This window comes from Leptonychotes weddellii, chromosome 9 (assembly GCF_054177405.1).
Source record: "Leptonychotes weddellii isolate Sample4059 chromosome 9, ASM5417740v2, whole genome shotgun sequence".
NCBI classification, from domain to species: domain Eukaryota; kingdom Metazoa; phylum Chordata; class Mammalia; order Carnivora; family Phocidae; genus Leptonychotes; species Leptonychotes weddellii.
The window spans coordinates 101,303,069-101,324,180 of record NC_138377.1 but is presented as its reverse complement, the minus strand read 5'-3'; the positions used below and the strand labels follow the sequence as shown (position 1 = coordinate 101,324,180).

At 41.9% G+C, this 21,112-nt stretch overlaps 1 protein-coding gene across 1 annotated transcript in view; it reads left to right on the top strand.

Moving 5' to 3' along the window:
• The first annotated feature begins 2,563 nt into the window (after positions 1 to 2,563).
• Positions 2,564 to 21,112, top strand: part of EDC3 (enhancer of mRNA decapping 3) — a 61,184-nt gene continuing 42,635 nt past the window's right edge. The window contains exon 1 of the mRNA XM_081831392.1: positions 2,564 to 2,718. The gene's annotated coding sequence lies outside the window, so the exon portion shown is untranslated. The remainder of the gene's footprint in view (positions 2,719 to 21,112) is intronic.

Here is a 21,112-nt window from a genome sequence, read left to right as displayed (position 1 = left end):
TCATGATCCCTGGGATCGAGTCCCGCGTCTGGCTCCCTGCTCAGGGGGAGTCTGCTTCTCCCTCCACCCCCACCCCTGTTTGTGATCTCTCTCTCTCACTTTTTCAAATAAATAAAAATCTTAAAAAAAAAAAATCTGTTCTCTTTGTAAGAGGACACCATGGGAAACATTGGTTATTCTACCAAGACTTTGACAGGAATATCATATTTGAGAGACTTGCATAGACTCATATATGACCATACAGTTTTTTTTTTTTTTTTTAAGATTTTATGTATTTTTTAGAGAGCGAGCAAGAGAGAAACAGCACGAGAGGGGAGAGGGTCAGAGGGAGAAGCGGGCTCCCCGCTGAGCCGGGAGCTCGATGTGGGACTCGATCCCAGGACCCTGAGATCATGACCTGAGCCGAAGGAAGACGCTTAACCATCTGAGCCACCCATGCGCCCATGACCATACAGCTTTAAGGAACTAAGGTTGACTTTATGAAGCATGGAGCCAATAGAGTCCCTTGTAAATGTTGGCCTGATACCTTGCTTACAGAGTTTCCAGCAGCCCTACCAGGCGAATAGAGAATGTTACTTCGTGGAAGGTGCAGGACCCTCAGGATATACTGGGGACCCTGAGAAGAGGAATTTGTCTAGATATACAGGTATGCCTAGCAAGCACTTGGCTTGGTTTCCGGCCCAGAGAAGCTACTAAAAGTTCAACTTAGAGATTCCTTATAAAAAGTTCCAGGAAAGAAGATTTTATTTTATTTATTTATTTTAAAGATTTTATTTATTTGAAAGAGTGCGAGAGAGAGCGAGCAAGCATGAGTGGGGGGCAGAGGGAGAGGGGGAAGCGGCCTCCCCGTTAAGCAGGGAGCCCGATGTGGGGGCTCCTGGGATCATGACCAGAGCTGAAGGCAGACGCTTAACCGACTGAGCCACCCAGTCTCCTGGCAAAGCAGATTTTAAAACATCTATATGATCAATCACTTCTTGCTGAGCTTATATAAATCATTAGGCCAAATCTGTTAAAATTGGACTTATTTCACAATGAATTAGTCCTGATTTGGCTATCTCTGATTAAAAAAAATGTTTCAATAACACATCTTTGTAGATACTCAATCTTAAACATTGAGACTCAGGAAAACTGGAATGGGGATTGCCCCAAAACAACCAGTAGGATTAAGTCCTTTTGAGTTAGTATATGGAAAACCTTTTCTCACTGTAGACCTATCAAAAGATGGAGAATATAATGCTCTGTTAAATTATTCACTTGAGGGCGGATTAACTCATAAATCTCTAAATGAATATGCAAACCATATCCTCCTTAAACTTGATCTTACAGTCACTAGCAACCCACCCCATATAAACCCTGGAGACAGTTTATTTAAAGAATTGTGATGAGGGAACAGAAGGCAAGCTGAGGACAAAGCAGAAGCTGACCACCCCCCAGCCCCCCACATGGGATATATATGACATTCCTCAGACACTCCTGGCTGCCCTATAGCTAAAGAAAAACAAATATTGTAGAGATCACAATCCTGCAAGACAGGAGTCTCCCTCAGTTTAGAAATGTCTTAGCAATATACAAGAACAAAGCAGTTCTATCAATAACCTAGCTTCCAGAAAGAAATGTAGATAGAATTAAATGTCTTTAAAACCTGCAGCCCATTGACAAGATACTTGAAGCAGACAGAGTGTAAAGTTCCTCCAGGAAGCTCCCAACTATCTTAATGTTAATGCCTTGCTAGAAGGAAATAAAAAACAACCCTTAATTTGACAATGGCAAGGCCTCTGGTATATTGTAGGTCCTGTTTAGCATATGAAAGTTCTTTTGAAATCTTCCCTTTTCCTTACTTCCCCTAACTCCCAGGTATAAAATCAGCCACCCCTCACAACCCTGGGACAGCAGTTCTTTCTGCCCTCGGGTGCTGAACCACCATTTTGCACCAGACTCTCAAGAATTCTGTCTTGGTCGTGGGCTCCGGACTCCAGCCCACCGAACCTTACCTATATTCCAAAACCATCAGGAGGCTCTAAAATGCCCCAAGGAGAGTGGCACTTTCCCTTGTACCAAGTAGTGGGGTGTGTGTGTGTATGGGGGGCGGAGGCCGAATGCAAATACAGAATGGCTTAGCGCTAAATCCAAAACGAGAGGAAGCTGATACACTCTGAAGATTAACCACGAAGGGAATTTAATCCCTCGAGGGGGGCCTACTTATTGCGTCCCACAGCTGCAACTAATCGAGGATGGGGTCCACGTCACCAGGCACTCTCCAAAGTCCTCCGGTCTTCATCAGCGATAAGCCCAAGGGGTCTGGAGGGAAAGCGGGGACATTTCATCAGGACTGCGCGGGAGAGTGGAGTCCCCCAGGTGTCTGGGCGGGAGAGTAGAGCAGGGCCCCTACTCCAACCAGGCCTCTACCCAACAAAAGTAGGCGGGGCTCACAAAATGGGCGCCCAGGCTGGGTTCAGGAAGGCTGAGCGCCTGCCCTCGCCGCGCTCTCGCAAGCTCTCAAATTTCCCGGGCGCTCTGCTTGCCAACAGCCTGCCGTCTGGTTTCCAAGGCGTCGCGCCGGAAGTGACCTCACGACGGTGGCGTGGAGTCGCGGGGCGCTTCCGGCCGCGGCTGTGGGGGTGGGTGTGGAGAAGCCCCTCAGCCTCCGGGTCTTCTCCTGTTGCGGGGTCGACGTGGCGAGGTGTGCGGAGGAGGCGGCGGCCAGACGGCGTGGAGGTGGGAACGAGGGGGCCGTTGGGCTGTGGGCGCTGGCGGGAGGGGGCTTCCGGGGTTGCCAGGCGCATTTGCTTTTAGGCTTTGGGTTCCAGGCCTTGTAGACTTTTATCGAGGCGGGCGCGAGCTGGGGGCCAGGCCCTAGGGGTTTCCTCAGGGGGTATGGTTTGAGGTGGAAGACTGAAGGCAGCAGGATTCTAAATAGCCTGGGAATCGTGTGAGGTGTGAGGCATGAGCGGCCTAGGCTCTTGGTTTCGCCTCGTTGATGGCCGCTGCAGCTCGCCCGCTCTTTGCTCTTTGCCTCAGTGTCCTTTCGCACAATGGAGTAGGGTGGCATGGAACAGCTCGGGTGCCACATCTGTGACCGATGTAGCCTGCGGATAGACGTGAACTGGGGTCTGAGAGGGAAGGTTGGTTGAGAAATAATGATACCTGCCAGGGCGCAGCTTCTTGATTCTTTCCAGCTGTAGGTGTAAGTCTGAGCTGCTTTAAGTGCTCTTTGTATGATTGAATTTATGAATTGAATTTATCAGTAGTTGGCTTGTTGAGTGGTTCAAGTGTTTTGGCGTGTCCTCGCTCATTGGTTTTCAGGGAATCTCCCAATTCCAGAGCTAGGAGGAGTCCTAACAGTTCTCTCCTGTGGTTACGGATGAGGAATCAGAATGGTTTTTGTTCTCTTCCCTAGCCACAGACTAAACTGATTTCAGTCAACTGTCAAATACAGGTTTTACTACCATCAGAACATAAATGACTGTCTCTGAGCAGGTTAGTATTTCAACTGGAAACCTCAGATGGATTCTAGGCCTTTTTTAAATGATTGGCAGATTAGGTGTACCGAGTTCAAAATTTCTGTTGGTTTCTCTGTATGAAATGAAGATGGCTACAAATAACTTTTGATTACTAAGAATTTTTTTGGTGGAGCTTCCTTGTGGGGGCGGGGCTGTGGGACTAGCAAAGTGTGTTTTAAACTTTGTTTGACCTGAGACCCACAGGTAGATACATTTACATTATGACTTAATGTGCTCCCAGCATGCACAGAGTACACACATACAGCCCAAAAGTTTACCCTTTCTGCATATGATGCCCTTTGACATTTTCTGTTTCATTAAAAGAAAAAAAGTTGATTGCAGCTCACTAAATTGACGGCTAATATGACCGCTAAAGACCTGTAGTTTGAAAAACAATGGGCTAGGGGCGCCTGGGTGGCTCAGTCGTGAAGCGTCTGCCTTCGGCTCAGGTCATGATCCCAGGGTCCTGGGATCGAGCCCCACATTGGGCTCCATGCTCCGCAGGAAACCTGCTTCTCCCTCTCTCACTCCCACTGCTTGTGTTCCCTCTCTCACTGTGTCTGTCTCTGTCAAATAAATAAATAAAATCTTTAAAAACAAAACAAACTTTGCTGAAAAACAATGGGCTAGAAAATGTTTAAGATAATTTGTAATTCCTGAGATGCTGTAACTAACGTAAAGTGAAAAATGTGTCCTTTTTCTATCCTTAATAGCCAAAGGAGCAGGGGTGCTAGAGTTATAAACAATGCGAGAACAACAGGACAGGACATTCACATTGTCAAAGGAATATAGTGATAGTGTGTCAGAATTTTAGCAAGACATTTGTTAAGTCTTTTATGATGACCTGGTGGGTGAGATAGGGGAATTTGCCAGATTGTGGTAAAATTAGATGGAATCCTGGTTTTGAACATCAGGGTCTGGAGGGGTTTGATTTATGGATACAGCTTAGAGTTGGGATTCTGGTGGGTTGAAGCTGTATCACTTTCTTTATATACAGTGTGTATTTTAAAGCCTTATCTAGAAGGTGTGCTTATCAGATTTGTTACCTTTATGAAGTGAAGAGAGAAAATATCATCTGGTTAATTGCAAGATTTGTCCAATGCAGTTTAATGAAATGGAAGGGTCGTATACATGTGAGAAATTTCAGTTGGGTCCAAAAAGTGCAATTATACTAGTTGATGAAGGTAGAGATGTGACTTAGAAGGGGTTCAAGTGGAGTCTCATTCATCTGAATCAGTGATGTGGTGGTTAGAACTGAGGTGACCTGTGGTAGTAGATTAGATTAGGAGAATATAGAATCTAGAAGAAGAAAGGAAGGTTGACCCCAGCCCTGGTTGGTTCCATCCTGGAGTATTAGGTTTATGTCTGGGTATGCTACAAGAGTAAATTAATTTGGGGGTAGAAGTTAAAAGGAGTTGGAATTTGTCAAATTTTCAAAAATAATTTTTTATTGGCTGTCTGAAGATACGGTGGAGTTGCTTTGGCATGAATGATTCTTTTTCCCTTGTTACTCAGGTCTTAAAACATTTTTTAGTGTTTAGAACATTAGAAAATCTATGTATCTCTTACACATTAAGTTGGCATTTGAAATTTTTTCATCATAAATTTGAGTAGTTTAAATAGTTTAGGATGTAATTTTTGACGTGTAAATATTGACTTTAAAAAAAATGAATACAAAGGATGCCTGTGTGGCTCAGTTGGTTAAGTGTCTGCCTTCGTCTCAAGTCATGATCCCAGGGTCCTGGGATCGAGCCCCGTGTCGGGCTCCCTGCTTGGTGGGGAGCCTGCTTCTCCCTCTTCCTCTTACTTCTCCCCCTGCTTGTGCTTGTGTGCTCTTCTATCTCTGTCAAATAAAAAAAAATAAAATGTTAAAATAAAAATAAATAATAAATACAAAGTTATCTAAATACACAATTCACTGTTTTTATTTAATTTTACTTTTTAAGTAGCTCCATACCCAATGTGGGGCTTGAACTCACAACCCCAAGATCCAGAGCCACATGCTCTACTGACTGAGTCAGCCAGGTGCCCCTTGATGTTTTTAAAATGTACAAATAACCTTTTCTATATTTAAAAAAAAAAACCCTCTAAGATATGTATAAGATATGTGTAAATGGTGTATTACATTGCTTGAATTTTGGATGTTAAACCAATCTTGTGTTCCTGGATTGAACCCCACTTAGTCATGGTGTATATGTTTTTTATATGTTGCTGAATTTAGTTTGCTAATATTTTGTTTAGGATTCTCATGTCTGTGTTCCTGAGGGATACTGAAGTTTTCTTGTGACGTCTTCGGCTTTAGTATCAGAGTGATAGTACCTTCATAAAATGAATTTGGAAATGTTTCTCTTTTGTTTTCTGAAAGAGTTTGTGTAGCATTTTTTATTTTTCTATATATTCGATAGAATTTACCAGTGAAGTCTTCTGGGCCTGGGCTTTTCTTTATGGGAAGATTTTTAATTACTAATTCAGTTTTTTTTTAAGATTTTATTTATTTGACAGAGACACAGCGAGAGAGGGAACACAAGTAGGGGGAGTGGGAGAGGGAGAAGCAGGCTTCCCACTGAGCAGGGAGACCGATGGCGGCCCGATCCCAAGACCCTGGGATCATGACCCGAGCCGAAGGCAGACGCTTAACGACTGAGCCACCTGGGCACCCCACTTTTTTTTTTTTTTTTAAGATTTTATTTATTTGACAGAGAGAGAGTGAGAGGGAAGCACTAGCAGGCGCACAAGCAGGGGGAGCGGCAGGCAGAGGGAGAGAAAGAAGCAGGCTCCCTATGGAGCAGGGAGCCCGGTGTGGGGCTCAATCCCAGGACCCCAGGATCACCACCTGAGCTGAAGGCAGATGCTCAACCAACTGAGCCATTCAGGCACCCCAATTTTTTTTTTTTTTAATTTATTTGAGAGAGAGAAAGTACGTGCATAGGGGGAGGGCAGAGAGAATCTCAAGCAGGCTCCTGAGCGCAGAGCTGGAAGGGGCCCCATCCCATGACCCTGAGATCATGACTTGAGCTGAAATCAAGAGCCAGAGGCTTAAATGACTGAGCCACCCAGGTGCCCCACTTTTTTTTTTTTTTAAGATTTTATTTATTTATTTATTTAGAGCACAAGCAGGGGGAGCAGCAGAGGGAGAGGGAGAGGGAGAGGGAAAAGCAGGCTCTCCGCTGAGCAGGGAACCAGATTCGGGGCTGGATCCCAGGTGCCTGGGATCATGACCTGAGCCGAAGGCAGATGCTTAACCGACTGAGCCACCCAGGCACCCCCCCCTTTTCTTTTTAAAGTTTATTTATAATCTCTACACCAACATGGGGACCTCAAGATCTAGAGTCACATGCTCTACCCACTGAGCCAGCAAGGCACCCCGCTAATTCAGTTTCTTTACTTGGTATAGGTCTATACAGACTTTCTGTTCTTGAGTCACTTTTGGTAATTTGCATTATTCTGGAGATTTGTCTATTTCGTATTTTTCCTTATTTATTTATTTATTTATAAAGATTTTATTTATTTATTTATTTATTTTAAAAATTTATTTATTTATTTGAGAGAGCGAGAATGAGAGAGAGAGAGAGCATGAGAGGGGGAGGGTCAGAGGGAGAAGCAGACTCCTTGCTGAGCAGGGAGCCCGATGTGGGACTCAATCCCGGGACTCCAGGATCATGACCTGAACCGAAGGCAGTCGCTTAACCAACTGAGCCACCCAGGTGCCCCTCCTTTTTTTTTTTTTAAGATTTATTTATTTTAGAGAGTGTCAGAATGCAGGAATGGGAGAGGGAAAGAGAATCTCAAGTGGACTCCATGCTGAGCTCGGGGCTGTATCTCACAACGCCAGCCAAAATCAGGCTTCTAAGGCTCAACCGACTGAGCCACTGAGGCACTTCCAATGTGGTTGTGTTCTTCTAAACCTTGATTGGTAGTGAGCCCTATTTGGCCCAGGGGCTGTAGTTTTCAGACTCATGTCCTAAAATAATACATTTTATGGTTGAAGATGTTTTATTGATAATCCAATTATGTGGGCTGATCGGGTTTATGAAAGACTGGAAATTGATTCCTTTGCTTGTTCCTTGAGAGGGAACACATGCAGGGGGAGTGGGCGAGGGAGAAGCAGGCTTCCTGCAGAGCAGGGAGCCCGATGCGGGGCTCGATCCCAGGACCCTGGGATCATGACCTGAGCTGAAGGCAGACGCTTAACGACTGAGCCACCCAGGCTCCCCTGTAGTTGCATTTTTGTAGTTTTGTTTGGGTAAGAATGGAAGTGGCCTTCACGCTATGATTTTCTAGGGCCATAACTCAAGTCGCTTATCTGGCCAATATTTCTGCTAAAAGGAGACGTTTGAAATAAAATTTACTAATGATAGAAACTATATAGATTATCTCATTTAATCTCCACAGTAGTTCTCTGAGGTGGTGGTATAATTGGTATAATAGCCATTTTATAGTTGAGACAGTTGAGACTCAGGATAATTTGCCCAGGTCAGTGCTGGTAAATGGTGAAGTCCAGAAGTGAACCTGGGCGTGTGATGTTTGACTTCAGAAGTCCATGCCCTTTTCACTGTGCTGCTTTTTATGGAAGATCTGGAATTAGTACTAAGATTGTACTAGATGTTTTTTTTTTAAGATCTCTGCCATTCCCAAGATTTTGATTAAACAGCTTTCCAGATAAATGTGTGGAAAAATACGTCTGTAACTAACCACTTATCTCCAGCTGGTAATTATAACTGTCCTTAGTGGACCAGAGCTGTTCCTTGGATCTGAATGGTGTGAGTTCTGTCTGATGTGGCAGATGAAATGGAAGTTGATTGGTCGGTAATTGGCAAGTTGTTCATTTGTAGTTTATGAATTATTTTGGCTACTGCCTCAGTTGCATCATGGGTGGAAGATCATTTAGGGCTGACTGTTATCTAAAGGCTTCTTATGAGAGCAATGATACAGAAAAGTCTCATCCTTAATGTGGAAAGAGTGATAGTTTAGCATTTGAGCAAAGTAGTCCATACATACTCTAGGACTTCCTGTGTAATATGGCCAGCATAAATGGGTACATTTGTTCCCCACAAAGACAAATACAAAAATGTTTAATTCTTTATTCATGATAGCCCCCCAAACTGGAAATAACCCAACTATCAACAGTAGGATGGGTTTATACATTGAGGCATAGTTATAGAATACTATGTAGCCATGAGAAAGAATGAACTATTGCTACAGGCAGCAATAAGGATGAATCTCACAGGTATAATATTGAGCAAAAGAAGCCAAACATTTTATTTTATTTATTTATTTTTAAAAGATTTTATTTATTTATTTGACAGAGAGATACACAGCGAGAGAGGGAACACATGCAGGGGGAGTGGGCGAGGGAGAAGCAGGCTTCTTGCTGAGCAGGGAGCCCGATGTGGGGCTTGATCCCAAGACCCTGGGATCATGACCTGAGCTGAAGGCAGACGCTTAACGACTGAGCCACCCAGGTGCCTCAAGAAGCCAAATATTTTAAAAGAGAACCTTTATGATTCCATTTACATGAAGTTCAAAAACAGGCTAAACTAATCTTTTGTGTTAGATATCAGAATAATGGCTACCTTTGTGGGCACAGTGAAACCTTTTGGGGTGTTTGAAATAGTCTATGTCTTGATTTAGGTGGTGGTTATGTGGGTGAATTAGTATGCAAAAAATTCATTCAGCTGTACACTTAAAATATGTAGACTTACTATATATATTATACCTTGATGGAAAAGTAGAAAGTAAAAGGCATCAAAGATTGGTCTCCTTGTGGCTCCTAGATCTCTGCTTCAGCTGTTGCTCTTCTTTTGACATGACGGTGTTAGCCCTATAATTGATGAAGGCCCTTTCCTTAGTGTGTTCTTCTGATTAGGAACCCAGATGGTGGCACTCACTTGTTTTAGATTCACTGTTTTCAGTTAATAGAGGAATTTTCTTTATAGTTAAACCTTTTTGATGAATTTTGAATAATGTATTAATGTTGTATTTTATATAGAGGGAAGTTTCTGATAATAAAAAGGGCAATTTGTTACATGTTGAGTAGTTACTTTTTATAAAGTTTCTATTGTAGAACTGGCAGTCCACATTTTGAAACTATTAAAAATTCTACTCAATTATTGGGGTGCCTGGGTGGCTCAGTCGTTAAGTGTCTGCTTTAGGCTCAGGTTATGATCCCAGGGTCCTGGGATGGAGCCCCTCATCGGACTCCCTGCTCAGTGGGAAGCTTGCTTCTCCCTCTCCCACCCCCCCTGCTTGTGTTCACTCTCTCACTGTGTCTCTCTGTCAAATAAATAAATAAAATCCTTAAAAAAATTCTACTCAATTATTAACAATATAAACTTAAATGTACATCAGTGTCTTTTTAAATTATAGTTGATGTACAGTGTTATATTGCACGTGTACAACACAGTGATTTAACAATTCTGTACATTACACTATGCTCACCATACACTGTTGTTGAAATATTATTATCTTAAGATTTTATTTATTTTTTTTGACAGAGACGGCGAGAGAGGGAACACAAGCAGGGGGAGTGGGAGAGGGAGAAACAGGCTCCCCGCTAAGCAGGGAGCCCGATGTGGGGCTCGATCCCAGGACCCTGGGATCATGACCTGAGCCAAAGGCAGACATTTAACAACTGAGCCACCCAGGTGCCCCTGTTGTTACAATATATTTCCTATGTTGTACTTTTCATCCCTGTTACTTATTTATTTTGTAAATGGAATTTTGTACCTCTTAATCCCCTTTACCTATTTTGCCCATCCTCCTAACCCCTGCCCCTTTGGCAACCACCCGTTCTCTATGATTCTTTTTCTGTTTGTTCATTTGTTTTGTTTGTTATATTCTACATGCAAGTGAAGTCATATGATATTTGTCTTTATCAGACTTATTTCCCATAGCAGAATGGCCTCTAGGTCCATCCATTTTGTCACAAATGGCAAGTTCTCATGCTTTTTGATGGCTGAGTAATATTCCAGTGTTTGTGTGTGTATACCACATCTTATATATTCATCTATCAGTGTGCACTTAGGTTTATTTCCATTTCTTGACTATTGTAAATAATGCTGCAATGAATATAGGGGCACATATATCTTTTCTTTTTAAAGATTTATTTATTTTGAGAGAGAGAAAAAAAGCACGAGCAGGGGGAGGGGCAGAGGGATAAGCAGGCTCCCCACTGAGCAGGGATCCTGGTGTGGGACTCCATCCCAGGACCCTGGGATCATGACCTGAGCCAGAGGCAGACACTTAACCAACAGAGCCACCCAGGCGGCCTGTGTGGTATTTCTACTTTTAATTTTTTAGGAATTTCCATACTGTTTTCCACAGTGGTTGCACCAGTTTGCATCCCCACCAACTGCACGAGGGTTCCCTGTTCTCCATATTCTTTGTTGTTTCTTGTCTTTCTGATACTGGTTATTTTGACAGGTGTGAGGTGATACCTCATTGTAGTTTTGATTTGTATTTCCCTGATGATTAGTGATGTTGAGTATCTTTTCATGTGTCAGCCATCTGTATGTCTTCTTTGGAAAAATGTCTATTCAGGTCCTTTGGCCATCTTTAATCAGATTATTTGTATTTGTTGTGTACGTTCTTTATATATTTTGGATATTAAACCCGTATTGGATATATCATTTGCAAATATCTTCTCCCATTAGTAGGTTGCCTTTTCCTTTTGTTGGTTTCCTTTCCTGTGCAAAAGCTTTTTATTTTGGTTCAACATCAGTGCCTTTTTTTTTCCTTCTTGAGAGAGGGAAAGCACCCACGAGTGCAGGGAGGGGCAGAGGGAGAGGGACAAGCAGACTCCCTGCTGAGCGTGAAACCTGACACAGGGTTCAATCCTCAGTCCCAGGACCCCAAGATCATGACCTGAGCCAAAGTCAGGCTTAACCGATTGAGCTACCCAGCTGCGCCTTAACATTAGTCTTTTTTTTTTTTTTTTTTAAAGATTTTATTTATTTGAGAGAGAGAGACACAGTGAGAGAGGGAACACAAGCGGCGGGAGTGGGAGAGGGAGAAGCAGGCTTCCTGAGGAGCAGGGAGCCGGATGCGGGGCTCGATCCCACCATGACCTGAGCTGAAGGCAGACGCTTAACGACTGAGCCACCCAGGCGCCCCGCCTTAGCATTACTCTTAAAGATAACGTGTTGAATGAGGAAGAAGTAAGTCTTTTCACCTCTGATTAATTTCTGGTATTGAAAAAAATTCTTGTTATCACAGCTTTCATTCTGCATCTATCTAATACAAGCATCAGAGTAGGATTATGATGGAGTATAAATGATAGGAAAGGAAATTCAAACTTTTGTGGTATTAAGTAGACAGAGTTTTGTTAGGACATGGGAAGTAAGCCTAAAGTGTGTGTATTTTGTGCCTTTTACCATTATCAGTGTTGTGGAAATTGTGTTGCATTGGAAATTCACCTGATTTCTTAAATTCTTATATTGATAATTGTGGCAGCTAAGTGATGGGTATGTAGGGTTCATTATGCTGCTCTGTCTACATTTGTGTATGTTTGAAATTTTTTATAAAATGTAAAAAAAAAATCTTATGATTGAGCCTGCTAATACATTATTTTCTGTTCTGTCAGCAGTTTTCTTTTTTTTTTTTTAAGATTTTATTTATTTATTTGAGAGAGAGAATGAGAGAGAGAGAGCGAGAGAGAGAGAGAGCACATGAGAGGGGGGAGGGTCAGAGGGAGAAGCAGACCCCCTGCTGAGCAAGGAGCCCGATATGGGACTCGGTCCCGGGACTCCAGGATCATGACCTGAGCCGAAGGCAGTCGCCTAACCAACTGAGCCACCCAGGCGCCCCCAGCATAGTTTTCTGATATTGCTTAGTTAGAGCACTGGAAAACAACCTGAGTTTTCTCTTTAGGTTTTTGTGTTTCTGATGGGTCATACTTTTTTTTTTTTTTTAAGTGTTTTTTATTTTTCCTTCATTAGACTCTGTATTTTATGTAGGTATGTTTCTTTTTTTTTAAAATAATTTATTTGAGAGAGAGCCGAGTGAGCAGGAGGGGAGGAGGGGGGAGAGAGAGCGCAAGAGAGAGACTGAGTCTGCACTGAGCACAGAGCCCCATGTGGGGCTTGATCTCACAACCCCAAGATCATGACCTGAGCCAAAACCAAGAGTTGGAAGCTTAACCGACTGAGTCACCCAGGTGCCCCTTATGTAGGTGTATTTCTGAAATTGATATTTGAAAACAGCTTGAAATGCTATTCTGTTTTTTTATTTTTCATGGAGAATGCTAAGCAATAATTTCATTTTGTACTTAATATTGTATGTTATGTTTATATTCATGTGCTACTTCCTGACTTCCTTCGTGTGTAGGGCAGTGTTAGATTCCATATATATATATATATATGTATATATATATATATGTATATATATATATAAAGATTTTATTTATTTGAGAGAGAGAGAGAGCCTGCACAAGGAGGGGGAGCAGCAGGGAGAGGGAGAAGCAGGCTCCCCACTGAGCAGGGGCGCTCAGTCCCCCGATGGGTCTTGATCCCAGGACCCTGAGATCATGACCCGAGCTGAAGGCAGACGCTTAAGTGACTGAGCCACCCAGGCATCCCTAGATTCCATATCTTATATAGGATTTTGCATAGAGTATGCTTAAAGGGTATTATGATTTTAGATCCATTTCCAAGAAGAGCTGCGACATTTAGATATAAATAGATACTCTAGATTTTCAGTGATTAACTTCTGTCAGATTTATTACATGTAATTCATTCATTGATTGGATAAATATTTGAGTTCCTTTTTCATTGTAGGCACTCTATTGGCTGAGCAAGACAAGGTTCCTTGCCCTCATGAAGCTTACATTTTAGTGGGGTGATATAACATAAACCGAAAAGATAATTCATATAGTGATGAATTTTGAGATCATAACAGAAGGTGAGGTGTTGAAGAGTGATGGATAGTGACATTAGATTGGGGTAGCCAGGGAAGACCTCTTTGGGGTGGTGACATTTTAGCAGATACCAGAAAGAGATAGAATTAGCTATTCATAGAATTTTGTTGTAGCATCTTTTGTTCCTTTTTGTTGTTGAGTAGCATTCTGTTGTATAATACCATAATTTGTTTATCTCTTCTCCTTGTTCCCACTTTTCCTGCTTTTGTGAATAAAGCTGCTGCATACATTTGTGTACAAGTTCTTTTGTGAATATGTTTCCATTTTTCTTGGGTAAATCCTGGGGTTGAAATTTTGGGTCATAAGTGTGTGTTTAATATTATAAGAAACTGCTAAACTCTTTTCCAAAGTTGTATCATTTTATACTGTCAGCAGTGTCAGGGGGTTCCAGTTGCTCCACATCATCACACACATTTGGTATTACCTATCAGCCCTTTTAATTTTAAACCATTGTAGTGGGTGTAAAATGGTATCTTACGGTGTTTTCCCCAACTTAATGATTTTTTGTTGTTGTAAAATACATATAAAAGTTACCATTTTTTTTTTTAAAGATTTTATTTATTTATTTGACAGAGACAGAGACAGCGAGAGCAGGAACACAAGCAGGGGGAGTGGGAGAGGGAGAAGCAGGCTTCCCACTGAGCCGGGAGCCCGATGTGGGACTCGATCCCAGGACCCTGGGATCATGACCTGAGCCGAAGGCAGTCGCTTAACCAACTGAGCCACCCAGGCGCCCTAAAAGTTACCATTTTTAAGTGTACAGTTCAGTGGCATTGAGTACACTCACATTGTTATGCATTCATCACCACCATCCATCTCCAGAACTTTTTCAGGTTCCCAAACTGAAATTCTGTACCCATCAAACAATAATTTAGCTCCTCCCAGTTGTGGCAGCCACCTTCTACTTTCTGTCTCTGTGATTGAATAGTCTGTTGTGATAAGTCTCTTGAGTACTCTAGGAACCTCATGCAAGTGGAATCATACATGGTTTGTCCTTTCATGTCTGGCTTATTTATTTCACTTCTCATAATGTCTTCAGGATTCATCTATGCTGTAACATTATCAGGTATCTTTTTTTTTTAAGATTTTATTTATTTATTTGACAGAGAGACAATGAGAGAGGGAATACAAGCAGGGGGAGTGGGAGAGGGAGAAGCAGGCTTCCTGCGGAGCAGGGTGCCTGATGTGGGGCTCGATCCCAGGACCCTGGAATCATGACCTGAGCCGAAGGCAGATGCTCAACCGACTGAGCCACCCAGGCACCCCTATCAGATATCTTTTTAAGACTGAATGATACTCCACTGTATGTGTTTACCACATTTTATCCATTCGTCCATCATAGACATTCGTCCATCATAGACATTTGAGTTGTCTGGTTGTGTTTTAATTTGCATTGCCCTGGTAATTAATGATGTTGAGCAGCCCTTCCTATGTTTATTGGTCATTCAGATAACTACTTTTGCTCATTTTTTTTTTTTAAAGATTTTATTTATTTATTTGAGAGAGAGAGAATGAGAGAGAGCACATGAGAGGGGGGAGGGTCAGAGGGAGAAGCAGACTCCCTGCCGAGCAGGGAGCCCGATGTGGGACTCGATCCAGGGACTCCAGGATCATGACCTGAGCTGAAGGCAGTCGCTTAACCAACTGAGCCACCCAGGCGCCCTACTTTTGGTCATTTTAAAAAAAATGTGTTGTTTCCTTTTTATTGCTGATTTGTTAATATTCCTTATGTATTCTGGATATAAGTCCTTTATCAGATATATTGACTGTGACTGTTGTCCCTTGACTTGCTTGACTTTTTTTTTTTTTTTCCCCCTCTTGTTTTGGGGTGGTAAGAGAAGAGGGCAGGAACTTTTTGCTTCTTGAAGTGCTTCACTTGGCTGTCTGGGAGATTGCCTCCATTGAAGCAATTTGGGGATGTGTCTAGGTTATGTGGAATACCTTCCTAAATACTTTACTACAATACGGTTATTTCATTATTTATTTACTTTTTTGTGGTATGGGGGAGAGACAGAGGTGGGGGGAGAGGGAGAGAGAGACTCTTAAGCAGGGCTCCCGATGTGGGGCTCAGTCTCACAACCCCTGAGATCACGTCCTGAGCTGAAATCAAGAGTCAAGACACTTAACTGATTGAGTCACCCACGTGCCCCCTTGATGAGTAGAACTTTTAAATTTTGATGTAATCTAATTCGTCAGATTTTTTTTCTTTTATGATGAGTACTTATTTGTGTTTTCTCTAAGAAAGCTCTCTCCCAAGGTCACTAAGATACTACAATTTTTGTTTTCTTAGTAGCTTTAGTTTTAGCTTTTATGTTTAGATAGTTTGTTTCTAATTGATTTTTTTGTATCTGGTGTGGGATAGGAATAGGAGGTTATTTTTCCTCATATGTCCAGTTCTAGCACCATTTATTAAAAAATACTTGGATATCTTCATTGATTTATCTTGGTGCCTTGATCAGTAAGTAGTCATTGTGGGTCTGTTTCTGGACTCTGTTCTGTTCCATTGATCTGTCTATCCTTGCACCAACACCATACTGATTTCTTTCTTTTTTAAGATTTTATTTATTTGTGGGGGAGGGGCAGGGGCAGGGAGAGGGACAAGCAGACTGTGCTGAGTGCGCGGGCTCAGCCTCATGACACCCGCGATCCTGACCTCAGCCAAAACCAACAGTCGGCTGCCCAATGGACTGAGCCACCCAGGTGCCCCAACACCACACTGATTTCTCTAGCTTTATAGTAAATCTTGAAATAAGGTGGTATAAAACATCTAGCCTTGTTTTATATTTTCGTGATTATTTTGGCTATTCCAAATATTTTGCATTTCCATATACATTTTAAAACCAGTTTTTCAGTTTCTCCAAAAAGACCAGCTCAGCTGGGATTTTTATTGATATCTGTGTTTGATCCATAGATCAATTTGGGGAGAATTGACAACATTGAGCTCTTTGACTTATGAAGGTAGTGCATCTCTTCATTTATTTAGGTCTTTTAATTTTTCTCAGGGGTCTTTTGTAGTTTTCATTATAGAAGTTCTGTACATTTTTCATTAGGTTTATTTCTAAGTACTTTATATTTTTTAATATGATTATAAATAGTATTTTAAAATTTCATTTTCAGGGTGCCTATGTGGCTCAGTTGGTTGGGCGTCTGCTTTCGGCTCAGGTCAGGGTCCTGGGTTCGAGTCCCATTTTGGACTCCCTGCTCAGCACGGAGTCTGCTTCTCCCTCTGCCCCTAACCCTGCTTGTGCTGTCTCTTGCTATCTCTCTTTCTCAAATAAATAAATAAAATCTTAAAAAAAATAAAATTTCATTTTCAGTTTTTGTTGCTATTATAAAGAATACAGTTTATTTTAGGGGCGCCTGGGTGGCTCAGTCGTTAAACATCTGCCTTTGGCTCAGGTCATGATCCCAGGGTCCTGGGATCGAGCCCCACATCGGCTCTCTGCTTGGTGGGAGGCCTGCTTCTCCCTCTCCCACTCCCCCTGCTTGTGTTCCTTCTCTCGTGGTCTCTCTCTCTCTTTCTTTCAAAATAAATAAATAAAATCTTAAAAAAAAAAGAATAGTTTAATTTAGTTTGTATCCTGTGACCTTGCTAAATTAATTTATTCTAGTAGGATTTTTTTATTTGGTACATTTCTTAGGGTTTTCTACATATACAGTCAATCATAGGGCTTACAAATGAAGACATTTTTAGTTCTTTCCAATATTTGTGCTGCTTTTTTAAAAAAGATTTTATTTATTTATTTATTTGAGAGAGAGAGTGAGAGAGAGAGCACAAGAGGGTGGTGAGGTGCAGAGGGAGAAACAGGCTCCTCACTGAGCAGGGAGCCTGATGTGGGGCTCCATCCCAGGATGCTGGGATCATGACCTGAGCCAAATGCAGACCCTTAACCACCTTAGCCACCCAGGCTCCCCTATTATCTATTTGAGATTTTATTTTTAAGTAATCTCTAACCTAATGTGGGGCTTGAACTCAAAACCGTGAGATCCAGAGTTGCGTGCTCTACTGACTGAGCCAGCCAGGTGCCCCTATCTTTCTGCATTTATTGATAACACACAATTTCCTCATTTATTTTGTTAACGTGGTAGAAGACATTGATTTTTTAATTTAAACTTTTTTTTTTTTTAAAGATTATTTATTTATTTGACACAGAGAGAGCACAAGCAGGGGGAGCAGCAGAGGGAGAGAGAGAAGTAGGCTCTCCGCTGAGCAGGGAACCCGATGCAGGGCTCGATCCCAGGACCTGGAGATCATGACCTGAGCTGAAGGCAGACGCTTAACCGACTGAGCCACCCAGGCGCCCCTAAATTAAACTTTTTATTTGAGATAATTATAGATTCGTATGCACTTATAAGGAGTAATACAAAAAGAGTCCATATACCCTTCCCAGTGTTCCTCATTGATAACACTTTCATAATCTATAATACAGTGTCACTACCAAGATACTGACATTGATGTGGTCAAGGTACAGAATTCCCATTAGTACAAGAATCCCTCATGTTGCCCCTTTTATTTTTTTTTAATTTTTTAAATTTTTTTAATTTATTTGACAGAGAGAGACACAGCGAAAGAGGGAACACAAGCAGGGGGAGAGGGAGAGGGAGAAGCAGACTCCCAGCTGAGCAGGGGGCCTGATGCGGGGCTTGATCCCAGGACCCTGGGATCATGACCTGAGCCAAAGGCAGACGCTTAACGACTGAGCCACCCAGGTGCCCCGTTGTTGCCCCTTTTATAGCCATCTTCATTTCCCTCCTGCCTCCACCCCTCCCTAAACCCTGGAAACCACTCATCTCCCTATCTATAGTTTGTCATTTCAAGAATGTTAACACAGATTGGATCATATAGAATGTAACTTTGGGGGTTGGCTTTTTAACTTTTGCTCTGTAGTATGGATGTACCACAGTTTGTTTAACCATTCACCCATTGAAGGTCATCTGGGTTTCTAGTTTGGGGCTATTTGTGTGAACTTAAGTCTTCCTTTCTTTGGGATAAATGACCAGTGGTGCAGTTGCTGGGTCATGTAGTATTTGCATGTTTATATTTTTTTTATAGATTGCCAAATTGTTTACCAAAATGGCTGCATCATTTAACATTCTCATCAGCAATGTATGAGGAATCCAGTTTTTCCACTTCCTTTCCAGGACTTGGTATTGTCAGTATTTTTTATTTTAGCTATTCTGGTGGGTGTGTAGTGATACCTCACAGTAGTTTTAATTTGCATTTCCCTAATGGTTAATGATGTTGATCATCTTTTCATCTGCTTGCTTGCTGTCTGTATACCTTCTAGGTTGAAATGTCTTTTTGTGTTTTTTGACCTTTTTTTTTTAAATTGGATTATTATTATTTTTTTTACTACTGGATTTTGAGAGTTCTTCATATATTCTAGATATTAGTCCTTTGTCTTATTCAGATACGTGGTTTGCAAATATTTTTTCGCAGCCTGTAGCTTGTGTTTTTATCCTCCTAACAGGGTCTTTTACAGAACGAAAGTTTTTAGTTTATAAGAACTCCAGTGTATCAGTTTGTGTTTTTATAGATTATGCTTTTGGTATCTTAAGAACCTTTTGCCTCACCCTAGATCTTAAAGGTTTCTCTTATGTTTTCCCTAAAAGTTTTATGGTTTGACATACTACATTTAAGTCTATAGTCATTTTTAGTAAATGTGTAAATTAAGAGACTTAGGTCAAGGTTTATTTTTTACTGATGGATATCCATTTGCTCCAGCACCATTTGTAAAAGCTGTATTACCTCTGTTGAATTACTTTTGCACTTTATCAAAGTGAGTTCGGGGCCTATTTTGTGTGGGTCTATTTCTGCGTTTTCTACTCTATTCCATTGATTTATATATCCTCCCACCTATACCACGTAGTCTTGATTACTATACCTATATAATAAGTCTTGACATTGGGTAGACTGATTCCTCCCATTTTCTTGTCAAAATTGATTTAGCTATAAAAAAGTTACAGTTTGTATGATTTGATGTCTAGGTAAATATTATCTTTTCTATTTGCTCTTTAAAGCAATTATAAAATTAAATGATATTGTTATTCATTAATATGCATGCTCCTACTAAAAAAAAGTTAAAATTTTAAATTTCAGTGTAGTTAACATACAGTGTTATATTAGTTTGAGGTGTACAGTATAGTGATTCACCAATTCTATAAATAGTGCTCATCAAGATGAGTGTACTGGTGGCGCCTGGGTGGCTCAGTCGTTAAGCGTCTGCCTTCGGCTCAGGTCATGATCCTGGGGTCCTGGGATCGAGCCCCACATCGGGCTCCCTGCTCCGCGGGAAGCCTGCTTCTCCCTCTCCCACTCCCCCTGCTTGTGTTCCCTCTCTTGCTGTCTCTCTCTCTGTCAAATAAATAAACAAAAATCTTTTTTTTTTTAAAGGTTTTATTTATTTATTTGAGACAGAGAGAATGAGAGACAGAGAGCATGAGAGGAGGAGGGTCAGAGGGAGAAGCAGACTCCCCGCCGAGCAGGGAGCCCGATGCGGGACTCGATCCCGGGACTCCAGGATCATGACCTGAGCTGAAGGCAGTCGCCCAACCAACTGAGCCACCCAGGCGCCCCCCAATAAACAAAAATCTTAAAAAAAAGATGAGTGTACTCTTAATCCCTTTCACCTATGTCACCCATCTCCCACCCACCACCTCCTCTTTGGTAACCATCTGTTTCTTCTGTATAGTTAAGAGTCTGTTTTTGATTTGATCTCTTTTTTCCCCCCCTTTCCTTGTTGTTTTGTTTTTTAAATTGCATGTATGATTGAAATCGTAAGGTATTTGTCTTTCTCTGACTGGCTTATCTTTTTTTTTTTTTAAGATTTTATTTATTTATTAGCAAGAGAGAGCAGTGGGGTGGAGGGGGTAGAGGGAGAGGGAAAAGCGGACTCCCCGCTGAGCAGGGAGCCAGATGCGGGCCTAAATACCAGGACTTTGGGATCTTGACCTGAGCTGAAGGCAGACACTTAACCAATTGAGCCACCCAGGCGCCCCGTGACTGGTTTATTTTGTTTACCATTATACATTCTAGCTCCATCCATGTTGTTGCAAATGGCATGATTTCATTCTTTTTTTTTTTATGTCCAAATAATATTCCATTGTGTGTGTGTGTACACACCATATCTATTCTTTGAGTAAATACCCAGTAGTGCAATTACTGGATCATAGGGTAGTTCTATTTTTAATTTTTTGAGGAACCTCTGTGCTGTTTTCCACAGTGGCTGCATCAGTTTGCATTCCCATCAAAAGTTTTATTTATTTATTTATTTAAAAGATTTTATTTATTTATTTGACAGAGAGCGTGTGCACAGCAGGGGGAGCGGCAGGCAGGGGGAGAGGGAGAAGCAGGCTCACCGAGCAAGGAGTCCATGCGGGGCTCGATCCCACGACCCTGGGATCATGACCTGAGTTGAAGGCAGACGCTTAATGACTGAGCCACCCTGGCGCCCCGCAAATAAATCTTTAAAAAAAAAATAGAAAGATTAATATATTAGAGAGCATGCATGCACACAGGAGCGGGGGGAGGGGGGCAGGCAGGGAGGGATAGAGGGAGGAGAAAAAGAATCCCAAGCAGACTCCCAACTGAGTTCAGGGCCCTATCTCATGACCTGGGGTTCTATCCCACAACCCCAAGATCATGACCTGAGCCGAAATCAAGAGTCAGATGGTTAATGGACTGAGCCACCCAGGC